This window comes from Anolis carolinensis, chromosome 3, assembly GCF_035594765.1.
Source record: "Anolis carolinensis isolate JA03-04 chromosome 3, rAnoCar3.1.pri, whole genome shotgun sequence".
In the NCBI taxonomy this organism is placed as follows: Eukaryota; Metazoa; Chordata; class Lepidosauria; order Squamata; family Dactyloidae; genus Anolis; species Anolis carolinensis.
The window spans coordinates 3,367,406-3,387,215 of NC_085843.1; the positions used below are offsets into that span (position 1 = coordinate 3,367,406).

General features: G+C 43.8%; 1 protein-coding gene across 1 annotated transcript in view; it reads left to right on the forward strand.

The window, feature by feature from the left end:
- arrb1 (arrestin beta 1) overlaps window positions 1-19,810 on the forward strand; it is a 182,961-nt gene that overhangs the window by 22,256 nt on the left and 140,895 nt on the right. The window lies entirely within an intron of this gene.

Here is a 19,810-nt window from a genome sequence, read left to right on the forward strand (position 1 = left end):
ACATTGAGCCATGGCATCAAACTGAATTAATTCAATGGTGTGGCTGCAACTTTGATGCAGCCTGACTCCAATTTCAATGCTATGGAAGCATGGGAGTTGTAGTTATGTAAAGTCTTCAGTTTTCTCTGCTGCTTCCTCAGCAAACTACAAATCCCAGGATTTCATAACATTGAGCCATGGCGTCAAACTGAATTAATTCAACAGTGTGGGTGCAACTTTGATGCAGCTTGACTCCAATCTCAATGCTGTGGGAGCATGGGAGTTGTAGTTATGTAAGGTCTTCAGTTTTCTCTGCCCAAGAGTGCTGCTTCCTCAGCAAACTACAAATCCCAGGATTTCATAACATTGAGCCATGGCGTCAAACTGAATTAATTCAACAGTGTGGGTGCAACTTTGATGCAGCCTGACTCCAATTTCAATGCTGTGGGAGCATGGGAGTTATAGTTATGTAAGGTCTTCAGTTTTCTCTGCCCAAGAGTGCTGCTTCCTCAGCAAACTACAAATCCCAGGATTTCATAACATTGAGCCATGGCGTCAAACTGAATTAATTCAACAGTGTGGGTGCAACTTTGATGCAGCCTGACTCCAATTTCAATGCTGTGGGAGCATGGGAGTTATAGTTATGTAAGGTCTTCAGTTTTCTCTGCCCAAGAGTGCTGCTTCCTCAGCAAACTACAAATCCCAGGATTTCATAACATTGAGCCATGGCGTCAAACTGAATTAATTCAACAGTGTGGGTGCAACTTTGATGCAGCCTGACTCCAATTTCAATGCTGTGGGAGCATGGGAGTTATAGTTATGTAAGGTCTTCAGTTTTCTCTGCCCAAGAGTGCTGCTTCCTCAGCAAACTACAAATCCCAGGATTTCATAACATTGACCCCATAGCATCAAACTGAATTAATTCAATGGTGTGGCTGCAACTTTGATGCAGCCTGACTCCAATTTCAATGCTATGGGAGCATGGGAGTTGTAGTTATGTAAAGTCTTCAGTTTTCTCTGCTGCTTCCTCAGCAAACTACAAATCCTAGGATTTCATAACATTGACCCATGGCGTCAAACTGAATTAATTCAATGGTGTGGCTGCAACTTTGATGCAGCCTGACTCCAATTTCAATGCTATGGAAGCATGGGAGTTGCAGTTGTGTAAGAACTTTCATTTTCTCTGCCCAAGAGTGCTGCTTTCTCAGCAAACTACAAATCCCAGGATTTAGTAACATTGACCCATGGCGGTTAGATTAATGCCATTAGATTGCATTAACTCTACATTGTAGATGCACCCCATGGCTCCATGCTGTGGGATCCTGGGAGTTGTAGTTTGGTGAGGCACCATCACTCCTGGGAAAAGGAGCTCCAAGATCTTGCAAAACTACAACTCCCATAAATGAACAATGAAAGAGTGGGAAACTATCTAGGTATGGAAACACTATTTTCTGTTCAGCAAAGCTATCTCTCATGCAAATGGCGCATTGGCAAACTACAGCTCCCAGGATTCCATGCTATTGAGCCAAGGTTGTTTAAAGCAGTGTCAAATTGCATTAATCTTACAGTGTGGACGCAGCCTCCGAGGATTTTGGGAGGCTCCCGGTTGAACTTTGCAAAACCCTTTCCCTTTAGGGAGTTTGTGCAACCCTTATGGCTTCGCATTTCTTTTGGAGCAGATTTGAAAACGGCTGGAGCATCTGTCAGCTTTGTGGTGCGGCTCCGCTTGATTTTGGAACCTAACCCATATCATCCTAAGGGAAAAATATTTGAGTATTTGTGTTTTGTTTACAAAAGGGAGTCCAAGAGACGATCCAAAGTTTGGAAACCGAGCCTTTCTATGATTTGATATGCCTGTTCCTTCAAGTTGCATGTTGACTGATGGAAAACCCATGCATTTCAGAAGGATTTATGGGCATAAATTCCATAGGTTTTTGTTTAGGCAAGGCAGGAGGTGTTATTTTGCAAGTTCCTTCCTCTGAAATACAGTCTATAGCACCTGCTCCTCCGCGATCTCCCACCCTAATACTAAAAAGGCCTGACTCTGTGTTGTCGAAGGCTTTCATGGCTGGAATCCCTGGGTTGCTGTGAATTTTTTGGGCTGTATGGCCAGCTCCAACTGCTACAAAACATAACTTCAGGCAGTAAAACATAAATACCCAAAAGCAGGCATGGGCAAACTTTGGCCCTCCAGCTCCCACAATTCCTAACAGCCTACCGGCTGGCCAGCTTGAATTGCACTGAGTAGTCTTGCAGCTTAAAAGCCTGGCCGCTTTCTACATAGGTGCATCCTTCGTTGGCCAGGTTGTATGGGATGGAGTAGCCTCGTGGCTTCAAAGCCTGGGGAAATCTTGGTTGGCCAGGTTGAATAGCACTGAATAGCCTTGTTGCTTGCAAGCCTGGACACTTTCTACCGTGCAGAATCCTTGGTTGGCCGGGTTGAATAGCACTGAATAGCCTTGTTGCTTGCAAGCCTGGACACTTTCTACCGTGCAGAATCCTTGGTTGGCCGGGTTGAATAGCACTGAATAGCCTTGTTGCTTGCAAGCCTGGACACTTTCTACCGTGCAGAATCCTTGGTTGGCCAGGTTGAATAGCAATGAATAGTCTCAGCGTGGCAGGTATGAATGCTGCAGTTAGGTACCTTGATTAGCATTTAATGGTCTTGCATCTTCAAAGCCTGGCTGCTTCCTGCCTGGGGCAATCCTTTGTTGGGAAGTATTAGCTGGCCCTGATTATTTCCTTTCTGGAATTCCCAGTTTCCCTGCTTTCAGAGTGTTGCTCTTTATTGACCTTCCTGTTTTCAGATATTATATTTTTCGTTATTATTATACCACAGCAATTATTATATATTATATTTATAATCTTATATTATCTGCTTAGAGCTGGATTATATGAGGCAGTGGGGAAGAGTGGATTAGAGGGCAGTGTGGACTCAAGATAATCTAGTTGAAAGCAGATACTGTGGATTATCCTGCCTTGGCATTCTGGCATAGGTGTTTGGAAGGGCCTTGAATCTACACTGCCATATAATCCAGTTCAAATTAGATAATCTGTATTTTATAGGCTGTGTGGGAGAGGCCTGACTGAAGAAGCCCTGAGCTCCATTGTATCTGAGTGGGTTGTTAGGAGACGAAGTGGATGACTAAGTCTTTTGTGGCCAAATCTGGTGTGATTTGGTTCAGTGGTTTTGTTGTTTACTCCATAATAAAACACACATTACATTTTTATATTTATAGATTATATATATAGATATACCAAAGGCTGGGGTATTATAGGAGATGCAGTCCAACGCATCTGCAGAAATGCCTGGTTGACCAAGGCTCAAAATCCAATGCAAATCTGGAAGTCAGATTCTTCCTACTGATGGCAATGAAGATTTGCAAGGTTGGAGTGCCCTGATTTTAGGGCAGATTGACCTCGCTTCCTGATGTTTGGGCCAGTTGTTCCTCCACCCACATTAGAGGCTTTTAACCCCTAGATTAGGATATTGCCATCCTGACTTTCAGTATCTTCCTACCAGGGAGGTTATCAGCTTTGCACACTTACTTTCTGTACAGCAAATCTGAATTCAGGACATTTTGCTCCAAAGCCTGGTGCAGCTGGTCTGGGTTGACGTTAACTTGAAATGTCACCGGTTCTTTGCCTGTTGTTGTTTCCATGTATAACTTGCCTTGTTCCCAAAAGACTTGGGAATTCGGTGAGCAAAACATAGTAAAAATGTGCCAACATTAAGAGGGAGTCGTTCCATAATATGACTCTTGTGTCTGATAGGATGCATTGCAAGATCACCCCATAATAGTGAATTTTGACTATATTTGGGGTAGAAGCACATTGTAGAATAGGAACTGAAGATGCATCTACACTGCAGAATTAATATAGTTTTGCACTACGATACATGTCATGGCTTGATGCTATGGGACCCTGGGATCTGGGATGCATCTACACTGCAGAATTAATATAGTTTTGCACTGCTATAAATGCCATGACACGATGCTATGAGGCTCTGGGAGTTGTAGTTTAGCGAGGCCTCAGCTCTTTTTGGTGGAGAAGGCTTAGGACCTTTGTAAAACTACAACTCCCATAGCACTGAGCCATGGGCAGTACAAGCGGTGTCAAGCTGCATTAATTCTACAGTGTAGCTTAGTGGTTCTCAACCTTCCTAATGCCGCGAACCCTTAGTAGAGTTCCTCATGTTGTGGTGACCCCCAACCATAAAATTATTTTCGTTGCTATTTCATGACTGTAATTTTGTTACTGTTATGAATCATAATATAAATATCTGATATGTAGGATGTATTTTCTGTCAGAGCGCGCAGTTTTGAATAAACACACATGCAGCGGAAGATCAACGAAGAATCACTGGCACCAATAAAGAGGCTGAAGCCTGTATTGCTTTCTATAAAAGATTTACTAACAAACGGAAAACTCTCAAGACAATATATACAGACAGAGTGCAGAGAGCAGAGGGCACAGAGATAACACAGGGAACTATTTATAACCACCTCTGCTGTCTGATGCAATACACAGTTAACTCTTTACACACTCGCATAGTGGACAGCAGACAGTGCATGATGCAATCTCCAGCTCACATTGCAACACTATAACTCAATTACATTTAAACAACTCTATATACAATCATTCCCACTTCAACATTTTCATTTACTGGACCAAATTTGGCACAAATACCCGATAGGCCCAAAATTGAATACTTGTGGGTTGTGTGAGGGGGATTGATTTTGTCCTTTGGGAGTTGTAGTTGCTGGGATTTATAGTTCGCATACAATCAAAGAGCATTCTGAACTCCACCAACAATGGAATTGAACCAAACTTGGCCACAGAACTCCCATCACCAACAGAAAATACTGGAAGGGTTTGCTGAGCATTGAACTTGAGTTTGGGAGTTGTAGTTCACCTACATCCAGAGAGCACTGTGGACTCAAACAATGATGGATCTGGACCAAACTTGGCACCAATACTCAATATGCCCAAATGTGAGTACTGGTGGAGTTTGGAGAAAATAGACCTTGACATTTAGGAGTTGTAGTTGCTGGGATTTATAGTTCACGTACAATCAAAGACCCCCTTGAACCCCACCTTGAACAATAGAATTGGGTCAAACTTCCCACACAGAACCCCCATGACCAACAGAAAATACTGGAGGGATTGGGGAGGAATTGGAAGTGATATAGGGGAGATGTAGTTCACCTACCTTTGGAGAGCACTGTGAATTAATATGTGTTTTCTGATGGTCTTTGATGACCTCTCTGACACCCCCTCGTGACCCCCTTAGGGGTCCCGACCCCTAGGTTGAGAAAATGATGTTTATATTGTGAATGTATTTTTAATTTTGTTTATTGTGGAAATTTGGGCTTGGCTCCATGTTAGCGGCCCCAGTCCCCACGGGGAGATGGAGGCAGAGTATAAAAATAAAGTTATTATTATTATTATTATTATTATTATTATTATTATTATTATTATTATTATTATTATTTTATTATGACACAGCAAACAAGATAGATATGTTGGATTTCATATCACAAAACCACAAGTCGAACACTTCCCAAGTGTCTAGGACTGTGTGATGTATTTTCGGATGATGCAGATCGTGATTTTGTTAATGTCTATTGTTTCCAAATGCCGGCTGAGATCTTTTGGCACGGCACCCAGTGTGCCCATCACCACCGGGACCACCTGCACTGGTTTCTGCCAGAGTCTTTGAAGTTCAATCTTGAGGTCCTGAGAGCGGCTGAGTTTTTCCTGTTGTTTTTCGTCAATGCGACTGTCAGCTGGGATGGCGACATCAATGATCCAAACCTTTTTCTTTTCCACAACTGTGATGTCTGGTGTGTTGTGTTCCAGAACTTTTGTCAGTCTGGATTCGGAAGTCCCACAGTATCTTTGCATGCTCGTTTTCCAATACTTTTGCAGGTTTGTGATCCCACCAGTTCTTTGCTGCTAGGAGGTGGTACTTGAGGCATAAGTTCCAATGAATCATTTGGGCCACATAGTTGTGCCTCTGTTTGTAGTCTGTCTGTGTGATTTTCTTACAGCAGCTGAGGATATGATCCATGGTTTCGTCGGTTTCCTTGCAGAGTCTGCATTTTGGGTCATCAGCTAAATTTTCGATCTTGGCCTTGATTGCATCATCATCATCATCATCATCCTCATCATCATTATTATTATTATTATTATTAGATATGCTCCTTGTATCTGTAGAGTCTTCCTTCGCAAAAGTATCTTCGGAATTGTAAAAATAGCCACTCTGTGCCAAGAGGATTAGACGTCGCCCCGAGCGAAGTGGCCCATTTGCATATATTTCCCTTCTCTTTTGCATAATTGTATTCCACACTTGTCAGTCATGCTGATGAGTATAAAGTTTGACAGGAGCTTGAAACACTCAAACTGCTTTTGTGGTCGGGGAGCTTGAATGGAACTGGTCTTTTTGTACACTTTGCTGGGCATCCTGCACCACTAAAGCCTGCAAACAATAAAGAGCCCATTGTAATTGCCATAGAATTAAAGGCTTGTATGGGACCTCCAAGGGCTATCCAGTCCAACCCTTTTCTGCCAAGCAGGAACTCACAATCCAAACCTTCCTGGCAAGTGACCATTGGCTTTTTCAGCTGCAACATCACACTGTCGTCTCAAGTTCAGCTTGTTGTCTACTAACTAAGACTTTTACATCTACACCAGCCACAGGCAAATTTGGGTCCTCCAGGTGTTTTGGACTCCAACTCCCACCATTCCTAACAGCCTCAGGCCCCTTCCTTTTGCCCCTCCACCGCTTAAGCTTGCAAAATCCACAAGATTGCAAAACAAGGTTGCAAATCAACAAGAACAAGGCAGATTAAGATCCCTAAACTTAGAACAGGAACTTAGCGAAACAGGAACCATGAAATTAGAAATCCACTTGGAAGCAAGACTATCATGAAAATTCAACATTGACCAGACTGAGGTAAAAAGCCTTCTCTAGCCACTTCTAAAACCTTTTGTGTCTCCTGCAATGAAAATAATACATTCCTTTTCACTTTCACACCTCTCTCGGGAATTTGGCCTTGAGCATCCATACCTGTCAGGAAAACCATAATTCCCATTACCATCAGACACAGGCCCAGAAACCCCAGCATCCCCATTGACATTAGACACGATCACAGGTATCACTGGCTGAACTACAACAAATCCCGTTGTGAGATATTCCGGTCTTTAAAACCTTTTTGCATGGATTTGCAATGCCAACTGTGAACCCATTTCAGTTTGTAAACTGAAATTTATTTGTTTGTTTTGGAAAAATCAAAGCATGTTTTAGAGGCGAATGATCCTGCAAAACCCTACAATGATGTTATTCCAAAGCAAAACCTGCATCTCCTCTTTTCCGCTGTCCTCCCTGCCACCCTCCCTGAACCCTGGCGTCTAATCTTCGGAGATCGCATTAATAGAATTTAAATGCAAGTGCAGCTTATCTACAGGGACACAATTATGCGTGGCTTCCTGCCAGGCAAAGGGCTTAACGGCATTATAAATCAAGGGGACGGGGAAGATCAAAAGGCTGCTCTCCGGGCCTTTTGTGAATTTGGGGCCTTGTGGCTTCATTGGGGTGTGTGTTTGTGCCTTCAGGTCTGTTACCAGGTGAGTGTACAGCGGAATCAGCAGCGTGCAGTTAACACCATGTGCAAAAGACTCAGACCAGGCAGAGGAATTAAAAGAACAAAAGGAAACTTTACTTGTTGAGTTGAAGACAAATAAACAGTTCAGCAGTCATACAATGTCCAGGTAGTTGCATAAGATCAATAACTAATCAATCAGCATTCAAAATATATCCAGCATAGCACATATAAACTGCTACTTGACCGTAGCTATTAGAGAGCCTGTCTTTTTCTGTGCTCTCCCAGCAAGCTCAAAATTCCCAACTGTTAAAACCAGCCATCTGCCATCAAACCGATACAGTGTTTTGAGGCGTGGCTTTGCCTCTGCAAAGCTGAGCTCTTTTGCAGAGATCTCATGCAAACATCTTTGCAAGGATTTCTTTACACACACACACACATAGCAATTTGGCGCAATAAGGTCGACTTATAGGGACCCTATGGATTCCAGGGGCTTTTCCAGGGAAACAAATACTTGAAGGATTCTGGGAGTCCAAAAAGGCCTCTTTCCCAGAATATGGGAGTTCTAGTTTGTAGCTTTCGGGGGGAAAGGACTACACTCAGCTCTTGTGTGTACCGTCAAGTTCCCCATTGAATTATGGCGAGCCCATAGATGTCATAAGGTTGTCGTCAGCAAGGAATCATAGAATGATAGAGTTGGAAGAGACCTCAGGGGCTATCTAGTCCAATCCCTTGCCGTGCAGGAAAGGACAATCTAAGCATCCCCTACAGATGGCCATCCAGCATCTGTTTAAAAGTTTCCAAGGAAGTGTGTTGTCTAAGGCTTTCATGGCCAGGATCACAGGGTTGTTGTATGTCTTTCGGGCTGTTTGGCCGTGTTCCAGAAGTATTCTCTCCTCTGACGTTTCGCCCACATATATGGCAGGCATCCTCAGAGGTTGTGAGGTTTGGGTAAACTAAGTAAGGAAAGGAAAGAATATATATATATCTGTGGAGAGTCCAGGGTGTGGCGAGAGTCCTTTGTCACTGGGAAGCCAGCATTAATGTTTCAGTTAATCACCCTAATTAGCATTGGAAAGGTTTTGTCTCTTGCCTGGGGGCATCCTTTCTTCAGTCATTAGCTGTCCTCTGCCCTCAGAGTGTTGGTTCCCATCCACTGTTTTGATTTTAGAATTTTTAATACTGGTAGCCAGATTTTGTTCCATTTCCAAGGAAGGCGTTTCCACCAGACTTTGAAGCAAAGAGTTCCACTGGTGAACATCTCTTTTTACAGCCAGGAGGTTCGTCCTCATGTTGAGGTGGAATCTCCTTCCCAACCATTTGAACCCATGGCCTTATTATTATTATTATTATTATTATTATTATTATTATTGACACAACGATGTTGTATGACACAGCAAACAAGATAGACATGCTGGATTTCGTTTCACAAAACCACAAGTCGAACACTTCCCAAGTGTCTAGGACTGTGTGATGTATTTTCGGATGATGCGTGCAGATCCCAGCAGGGTGGCCTTTTGCAGTTGGCAGATCGTAATTTTGTCAATGTCTATTGTTTCCAAATGCCGGCTGAGATCTTTTGGCACGGCACCCAATGTGCCCATCACCACCGGGACCACCTGCACTGGTTTCTGCCAGAGTCTTTGAAGTTCAATCTTGAGGTCCTGATAGCGGCTGAGTTTTTCCTGTTGTTTTTCATCTATGCGACTGTCACCTGGGATGGCGACATCAATTATCCAAACCTTGTTCTTTTCCACAACTGTGATATCTGGTGTGTTGTGTTCCAGAACTTTGTCAGTCTGGATTCGGAAGTCCCACAGTATCTTTGCGTGTTCATTTTCCACGACCTTTGCTGGTTTGTGATCCCACCAGTTCTTTGCTGCTGGGAGGTGGTGCTTGAGGCATAAGTTCCAATGAATCATTTGGGCCACACAGTTGTGCCTCTGTTTGTAGTCTGTCTGTGCAATTTTCTTACAGCAGCTGAGGAGATGATCAATGGTTTCGTCAGCTTCCTTGCACAGTCTGCATTTTGGGTCATCAGCTGATTTTTCGATCTTGGTCTTAATTGCCTTTGTCCTGATGTCTTGCTCCTGGGCTGCAAGGATCAGGCCTTCTGTCTCCTTCTTCAGGGTCCCATTCGTGAGCCAGAGCCAGGTCTTCTCCTTGTCAGCTTTTCCTTCAATTTTGTCAAGGAACTTTCCATGCAATGTTTTGTTGTGCCAGCAACACAACAAAAAATAAAATTATTATTATTATTATTATTATTATTATTATTATTATTATTATTATTATTTCAGAAGAATGAACTGGCAAAACTACCAATAATAATAATAATAATAATAATAATAATAATAATAATAATTATTATTATTGGTAGTTTTGCCAGTTCATTTTTCTGAAATAATAATAATAATAATAATAATAATAATAATAATAATAATTTTATTTTTTACCCGCCTCTCCTTGTGGTTTGAGGTGGGTTGCAGCATAATTAAAGTACATAAACATTGTGAAACTTCTATAAATACACATGTTAAAATATATTTCCATAAAAAGATACATCTCTTTCTATATAATGCATATTAAAATGCACAGAACGGAGATTAAACACAAGGCACCACTTTAAAACTCATGCTCAAAACTGGCTGGCCATTCGCACTTGGTGGCCTCCCATCCAATTCCAGACCAGGACTAGCCCAGCTTAATATCCACGATCAGATGGGCCCTGGAGTATTTAGGATAGAGAAACCCAGACATCTGGCTGTGTTTTCCACAGAAGGATTTGCAAAAAATAATAATAAAAATAAATAGAATTCTCTGAGGCTTCCTTGCTGAAGAAGGCTCTGTGGAAGGCGCATGCATGCTCGCTCATTGCACAGACTGTGCTGGGTTGGACGTTGTAGGAACCTTGTGGGGAGACAGACAAGTTTATTATTGATTTTTTTTGTTAACTATACAGTAAACAGATCTATGAGTAAACAGTAAACAAATCCATACACATCAATATAAACACAACAGAGACAGTAAATCAGTACTGATGTTCTCCCAACACTTTCGACGTAGTCTTCTCCGTTCTCATCACCTTTGTTGTCTACTCATATTATTCTCAACCACAGATACCTGAATTAGCTTTGATACCAAATGGGCGTCTATTCTATATTTATCCAAAAGTCCTGTATCCTGCGGTATTGTCTTCTTGTATACAACTAAATATATCTGATTGCTTCCAGACTCGACTATTCCGGCTTAACAAATAAAAAAAGTTGTGGTTCCATCAAAGTCCTCAGTTCATATCTCTCTCTCTCTTTCTCTCTCATACACACACACAAAATAAGACATGGTCTTATATTAATTTTTGCTCCAAAAGATGCGTTAGGGCTTGTTTTCAGGGGCAGTCTTATTTTTTCCAAATTTTAAATTTAATTTTTGAATATTTTTCCAAACTTTTTATATGAACTATATCTTGGGCTTATTTTTGAAATAGGGCTTATATATTGAGCATCCTCAGAAATGCTGAGAAATCACGATAGGTCTTATTTTCAGGTTAGGTCTTATTTTGGGGAAAACAGGGTATGTATGTAAATGTATATGTATATGTGTGTGTGTGTGTGTGTGTATATATATATATATTTATCCAAGATCTCCAACTTCTCAATCCTCTCTCTCTCTATATATATATACATACATACATACATCTCTCTATACATACATACATACATACATACATAGACACATGTATACAGATGTTTGTGTATATGCTTCTATAGTTTCTATATCCTTGATATTATGCATTTCCCCCAATTTTTTTCTATTATTTTTTTCTAGTTAGCTGTTGTACATTAATGTGGATGTTTGTTTGGATTTTATGTTATTATCTAATTTTGTTTGACTACACGTAGTTTAATTTATTGATGTTAGGTTTAATTTACTGATGCTTGGCTTTAGTTTGATGTTAGGTTTTAATGTTATTTTTATATGCGGCGTTTCTCTAGCATTTTACGTCAGTATTTGTTTGTTTACGTAGGCATTGAATGTTTGCCGATGTATTTTGGAATCCGCCCTGAGTCCCCTCGAGGAGACAGATAGGCCAGAATACAAATAAAGTTTTATTTTATATTATTATTATTATTATTATTATTATTATTATTTGTGTCAGGAGCAACTGGAGTTGCTTCTGGAGTGAGAGAATTGGCTGTCTGCAAGGACGTTGCCCAGGGGACGCCCAGATGTTTTGATGTTTTACCATCCTTGTGGGAAGCTTCTCTCATGTTTTTATTATTATTATTATTATTATTATTATTATTATTATTATTATTATTGACACAACGACGTTGTATGACACAGCAAACAAGATAGATATGCTGGATTTCGTTTCACAAAATCACAAGTCGAACACTTCCCAAGTGTCTAGGACTGTGTGATAATAATAATAATAATAATAATAATAATAATTATTATTATTATTATTATTATTATTATATTTATTATTATTCCCATTATTATAATACTTACTAGCTGGGTCTAGCCACGCATTGCTGTGGATTTTATTTTTCTAGGTTTTTTTTTGTTTTGTTTGAAAGACATATATTGACTATGTCTTTTGTGGCCAGATTTGGTGAGATTTGGTCCAGTGGTTTTGTTGTTTACTCAGTCCTACCAACGTACATTACATTTTTATATATATAAGATTGGGAGTGTATCCACAATGTGGAATCAATGCAGTGTGGTTTGTGATGAAGGCCTGAGCCTCTATGGTGCATTGTTGCTGGTCGCTGAGCCAAAGTGGTGTCAAACTGCACTGATTCTGCAGTGTGGATGCTTACCCCATCCTCCGGTTCACTCAGCTGCTCTGCCTAGCCTTTTCCATCCAAAGGGATCTATCTCGAGGGAGGAGAGGCAGAAGGGGACATCCTTTGTTCCGCCAAGCCCTTCTTTGCAGGTCCCCTCCCTCCCTCCCTCCGTGATTCCACTAATTACGCTTCCAACAATAAGGGGATTACGGAGGCGCAAAAGGGGAACAGATGGGGATTTCTGGAAGGGAGGCTTGGAGCAAAAAAAGGACAGGTTGCTTAGGCATTAACCGCCTTCCCCAGGAGGGTTTTCCGGGTCTGATTTCCGCAGATGATGCTTGGTTGTTGTGTGTGTTGTTGCTCCCATCTATGGGGGAGCCTTTAATAATAATCTATATATATAAAATGATAAAGTTGTTTGCGCAGTGACTATAACAACAAAACTAAACATCCCAGAAATACGAAATTTGGCAACACAATGCAAAAGGCTTGCCTCCAGGTTACAACAACACAGCCACACCACAAAACCACAATCCAGACCCACAAAACTCACAACAACGCATCATGCGATAACAACACAACTAAACGCCCCAGAAATACAAAACTTGGCAACACAATGCAAAAGCCTTGCCTCCCAGTTGTAACAACACAACCACACCACAAAACCACACAGGACCCACAAAACTCACAACAACGCATCGTGACTATAACAACACAACTAAACGCCCCAGAAATACGAAACTTGGCAACACAATGCAAAAGCCTTCCCTCCAGGTTCTAACAACACAACCACACCACAAAACCACAATCCGGACCCACAAAACTCACAACAATGCATCGTGACTATAACAACACAACTAAACGCCCCAGAAATACGAAACTTGACAACACAACACAAAAGCCTTTTCTCCTGGTTGTAACAACACAACTACACCACAAAACCACAATCCGGACCCACAAAACTCACAACAACGCAACATGACTATAACAACACAACTAAACGTCCCAGAAATACGAAACTTGGCACACAACGCAAAAGCCTTGCCTCCCAGTTGTAGGAACTCAACCACAACACAAAACCACAATCCGGACCCACAAAACTCACAATAACGTATCATGACTATAACAACACAACTAAACGCCCCAGAAATACAAAACTTGGCAGAACAATGCAAAAGCCTTGCCTCCCAGTTGTAACAACACAACCACACCACAAAACCACACTGGACCCACAAAACTCACAACAACGCATCATGACTATAACAACACAACTAAACGCCCCAGAAATACGAAACTTGGCAACACAACACAAAAGCATTCCCTCCCGATTGTAACAACACAACTACACCAGAAAAGCGCAATCCGGACCCACAAAACTCACAAAAATGCATCGTGACTATAACAACACAACTAAACGCCCCAGAAATACAAAACTTGGCACACAACTAAACGCCCCAGAAATACAAAACTTGGTAACACAACACAAAAGCCTTGCCTCTCAGTTGTAACAACACAACCACACCACAAAACCACAATCCGGACCCACAAAACTCACAACAACTCATTGTGACTATAACAAATACAAAATTTGACAACACAACTCATCCACCTCCCCAATCCCTACATTCACACTTGGCCTCCAAAAAAACAATTACAATAATAACAATGACAACAACAACAACAATAAGAATCAACACCATCACAGGCAAGAAACAGCCAGGCACTGAGGCTGAGAGGCCAGTCAGTGCTACACTGGGCCTCCAAAAAACAATTCAGTAGCATCTAACTTATCCAACCTTCATGACCACTACAACAACAATAATAATAAACACCTACACAGGCAAAACAAAAAAAAGACTATTGTACCACAATAAAAATATAAACCGCACTCAGCAGAATCAGACATTACAATTAACAACAAATCAAAGACAACAGGGATCTCAAGCAATTATCAATCAACACAAAAATTGAAGACGGTAACAGACTTCAAATACTACTACTAAGGTGAGTATAAAGAAGGGTGGAGGTCACAGCATAAATACAACCTAATGTAGACTGACCAACACCAGACTAAGCCACAGCAACGCGTGGCCGGGCACAGCTAGTCTATATATATAAAAGGGTAATGAAATTTGGGCCTGGAAGTAAACAACAAAACTAAACGTCCCAGAAACACTAAACTTGACAAAAGAACCCAGCAGTCTTGCCGCTAGGTTCCTACCATGAAACCGCCAGGTCTGTCAATGGTAAAGCTGCAATCTTATCCTGGATGAGCAGGCAGACCTGGCGTGCATAACGGAGACCTGGTTGGATGAGGCTGGGGGGGCCAATCTCACCCAGCTTTGTCCACCAGGTTACACCGTGCAGCATCAACCAAGATCTGGAGGGAGGGGAGGAGGGGTTGCAGTGGTCTATAAGGAGTCCATCCCCCTGACCAGGTGCCCCATCCCGCAGTCTACCTTGTTTGAGTGTGCTCATCTGAGGGTAGGGGGCCGGGACAGTTTAGGGATTCTGCTAGTGTACCGACCACCCCGCTGCACTACAGTCTCCCTGCCTGAGCTAGCAGGGATGGTCTCTGGCCTGGCGCTGGAGTCCCAACAGCTCATTGTGCTGGGGGACTTCAATGTCCATGCCGAGACCACTCCTTCTGGTGCAGCTCAGGACTTCATGGCCGCCATGGCAACCATGGGGCTGTCCCAACTAGTATCTGGTCCTACCCACAGAGCAGGGCACACACTTGACTTGGTTTTCTGCCAGGGAGGGGAGGAAGGTGGCGGTGTGGAGGAGCTCACCATCGCTCCTTTGCCATGGACCGACCATCACCTGATCAGGTTTAGAATCACTGCGCCCCCCAACCTCCGCAGGGGTGGAGGACCCAAAATGGTCCGCCCTAGGAGGCTTATGGGTCCGGATGGATTCCTGATGGCTCTTGGGGAATTTCCCGCCACCTTGGCTGGTGATTCTGTCGATGCTCTGGTCGCCCTCTGGAACAAGGAGGCGGCTAGGGCAATAGACACGATCGCTCCGGAACGTCCCCTCTCGAGTACCCGAGCTAAACCATCTCCTTGGTTCACTGAGGAGCTGGCAGCGATGAAGCGAAAGAAGAGGGAACTAGAGGGTGTGTGGCGTTCGAAGCCGAGCGAGCCAAACCGAACACGGCTATGTCTCTATCTTAGGCCATATGCCGCGCAATAGATGCTGCAAAGAATGTTTTCTTTGCAGCTAATATTGCGTCCGCAAAGAACCGTCCGGCGGAGCTGTTCTGAGTTGTCAGAGGTTTGTTATATCCCGCCCCCCAAGACGGGATCCCTGACAACTCGGCAGCCCGCTGTGAAGCATTTGCTCAGTTCTTTGCGGACAAAGTCGCTTTGATCCGTTCTAGCTTTGACACCATATTAACGGCAGTCTCCAAGGATGTAGCAAGAGCACCTGCTTGTCCCATTTTGATGGATTCGTTTCAATTGGTTCAGCCTGAGGACGTGGACAAGGTGCTTGGAGAGGTGAGGGCTACCACATGCATCCTAGACCCCTGCCCATCCTGGCTGGTGAGAGAAGCCAGAGGGGGATTGGCCGAGTGGGTGAAGGTGGTGGTGAATGCCTCCCTTCGGGAAGGCATATTTCCAGCGAACCTTAAATTGGCTGTGATCAAACCGCTGTTGAAGAAGCCATCACTGGACCCCACTCAATTGGAGAACTTTCGGCCTATTTCCAATCTCCCCTTTTTGGGCAAGGTCATGGAACGTGTGGTGGCTGCACAACTCCAGGCATTCTTGGTTGACACTGATTTTCTGGATCCGGCGCAGTCTGGCTTCAGGCCGGGACATGGTACCGAGACAGCCTTGGTCGCCTTAGTCGATGATCTACGCCGCGAGCTGGACAGGGGGAGTGTGTCCCTGCTGGTTCTGCTGGACCTCTCAGCGGCCTTCGATACCGTCGATCATGGTATCCTTCTGGGGCACCTTGCTGGGATGGGTCTCGGAGGTACTGTTTTGCAGTGGCTCCGGTCCTTCCTGGAGGGTCGGTCCCAGATGGTGTCCTTGGGGGACACCTGCTCGGCCCCACAACCATTGACTTGTGGGGTCCCGCAGGGGTCAGTACTGTCCCCCATGTTGTTCAACATATACATGAAGCCGCTGGGAGAGATCATCAGGATTTTCGGGGTTCGGTGTCATCTGTACGCAGATGATGTCCAGCTCTGTCACTCCTTCCCACCTGTCACTAAGGAGGCTGTTCAGGTCCTGAACCGGTGTCTGGCCTCTGTGTCGGACTGGATGAGGGCGAACAAATTGAAACTGAATCCAGACAAGACAGAGGTCCTCCTGGTCAGTCGTAAGGCTGAACAGGGAATAGGGTTACAGCCTGTGCTGGATGGGGTCGCACTCCCCCTGAAGACGCAGGTTCGCAGTCTGGGGGTTCTTCTCCTGGACTCATCGCTGAGCCTGGAGCCCCAGGTCTCGGCGGTGGCCAGGGGAGCCTTTGCACAACTAAGACTTGTGCGCCAGCTGCGCCCGTTCCTTGGGAGGTCTGACTTGGCCACGGTGGTCCACGCTCTGGTTACATCCCGTTTGGACTACTGCAACGCTCTCTACCTGGGGTTGCCTCTGAAGACGGCCCGGAAGCTCCAACTAGTACAACGGGCGGCAGCCAGACTAATAACTGGGGTGGCTTACAGGGAGCGTACCACCCCCTTGTTAAGCCAGCTCCACTGGCTGCCGATATGCTACCGAGCCCAATTCAAAGTGCTGGTTTTGACCTATAAAGCCCTAAACGGTTCTGGCCCAATCTACTTGTCCGAACGTATCTCCTCCTATGAGCCAGGAAGATCCCTAAGGTCATCTGGAGAGGCCCTGCTCTCGGTCCCGCCTGCCTCACAGGCGCGGCTGGTGGGAACGAGGGACAGGGCCTTCTCGGTGGTGGCTCCCCGGCTGTGGAACACCCTCCCCAGAGAAATACGGCACGCCCCAACCCTTTTGAGTTTTAGAAAAGCCTTAAAACATGGCTATGTGCCCAGGCTTTTAATGAATAAATGATAAAGACGACCCAGATTGTTATATGGATAAAGTTGGAGGATATTGGACGAACGGATTTTAAACACGTTTTATGTTTTATATTTTATACTGTATTTAATTGGTTGTATTTTTTATATGTTGTTGTTTTTAATGATGTATCGGCATCGAATTGTTGCCAATTGTACGCCGCCCTGAGTCCCTCCGGGTGAGAAGGGCGGGATAGAAATATTTGAAATAAATAAATAATAAATAAAACCGAACATCTCCAACTGAATCGGGATCTAAAAAAGCCCTAAAACCAGGAAAAACAAACAGCGCATGCGCCAAACACGAACCGGCGCATGCCCAACACCCCCTCACCCCTCAACTGTGACTAATAACACCATTCAAACCTCCCACACAGAGACTACTCATTGTATTCCATCTCACCAAACAAGGATTCCCAGCCAGGCTTTGAAGTTCCAAGGCTATTCACTACTATTCCGCCTGACCAACAAATGATTCTGAAAAGCCACAGCAACGCGTGGCCGGGCAAAGCTAGTCTCTCTCTCTCTCTCTCTCTCTCTATATATATAAATAAATAAATAAATAAATAAATAAATAAATGTAATGTGCGTTTTCCCCATGGAGTAAACAACAAAACCACTGAACCAAATCACACCAAATTTGGCCACAAAAGACATAGTCATCCAATCTATGTCTTTCAATCACGAAAACCTAGAAAAATCAAGTCCAAATAACAGAAAACCCCCCATTGCTTACCACCCATGCGCAGAGGCCCCCGGGAACTGAAACAACTACATTACCCAGAAGACCTCGTAGCTGTGCGCGGAGCCTAACACCACTTTAAAAAAATATTGCCATGGTGGAACAGTCTTGCAGCATCAAAACCAGGCTGCTTCCTAACCAGAGGGATCCTCCGTTGGCCACCTTGAATACCACTGAACAGCCTTATAGCTTCAAAGCCAGGCTGCTTCCTAACCAGACAAGTCCTCCGTTGGCCACCTTGAATACCACTGAACAGCCTTACAGCTTCAACGCCCGGCTGCTTCCTAACCAGACAGGTCCTCCGTTGGCCACCTTGAATACCACTGAACAGCCTTACAGCTTCAACGCCCGGCTGCTTCCTAACCAGACAGGTCCTCCGTTGGCCACCTTGAATACCACTGAACAGCCTTACAGCTTCAACGCCCGGCTGCTTCCTAACCAGACAGGTCCTCCGTTGGCCACCTTGAATACCACTGAACAGCCTTACAGCTTCAACGCCCGGCTGCTTCCTAACCAGACAGGTCCTCCGTTGGCCACCTTGAATACCACTGAACAGCCTTACAGCTTCAACGCCCGGCTGCTTCCTAACCAGACAGGTCCTCCGTTGGCCACCTTGAATACCACTGAACAGCCTTACAGCTTCAACGCCCGGCTGCTTCCTAACCAGACAGGTCCTCCGTTGGCCACCTTGAATACCACTGAACAGCCTTACAGCTTCAACGCCCGGCTGCTTCCTAACCAGAGGGATCCTAACCACCAGACTACGCCACAGCAACACGTGGCCGGGCACAGCTAGTATTTTAATAAATTGTGAACATCCTGCGGCTCCTTCATGATGACATGATGGCAACAGACTTGGACAACAGTGGTTCCCAAAGCGACCCATTTAAGGTCAAATCAGGTGTCAAATAGGGATGTGTCATTGCCTCAATCTTATTCTCCTTCTTCATTGCTATGATTCTACGCCTTATTGATAGGAAGCTTCCCACCGGAGTGGAAATCATCTATTGGACAGATGTTAAGATATTTAACCTTACCAGATTGAAAGCCAAAACCAAGTTCACAATGACACCCGTTATAGAACTCCAGTATTCTGATGATAACGTAGTCTGTGCTACGTTAGAAGATCTACAACACGCTCTAAACACCTTTGCAGAAACATACAAAAAGCTTGGCCTCTCACTGAACATTGAGAACATCACTTAAGCGGTTGCAGGTGAAAAGGAAGAAGCTCGAGGCTGTTAGGAATTGTGGGAGTTGAAGTCCAAAATACCTGGAAGGAAGGCCCAAGTTGGCCCATGCCTGGTTTAAACTGTATTGTTTTCAATGTTGTGAGCCACTTTGGGCCACATTTAAGAGACCAAAAGAGTTATTCATATTCACCTATGGATATGATATCTCCTCTATAGTTGCTGATAATAAAAATGCATCTGCATGACGCAATCATATCAGTTTCATACTACAGTAGAGTCTCACTTATCCAACGTTCTGGATTATCCAACGCATTTTTGTAGTCAATGTTTTCAATACATCGTGATATTTTGGGGCTAAATTCGTAAATACAGTAATTACTACATAGCATTAATGTGTAATGACCTATTTTTTCTGTCAAATTTGTTGTATATCATGATGTTTTGGTGTTTAATTTGTAAAATCATAA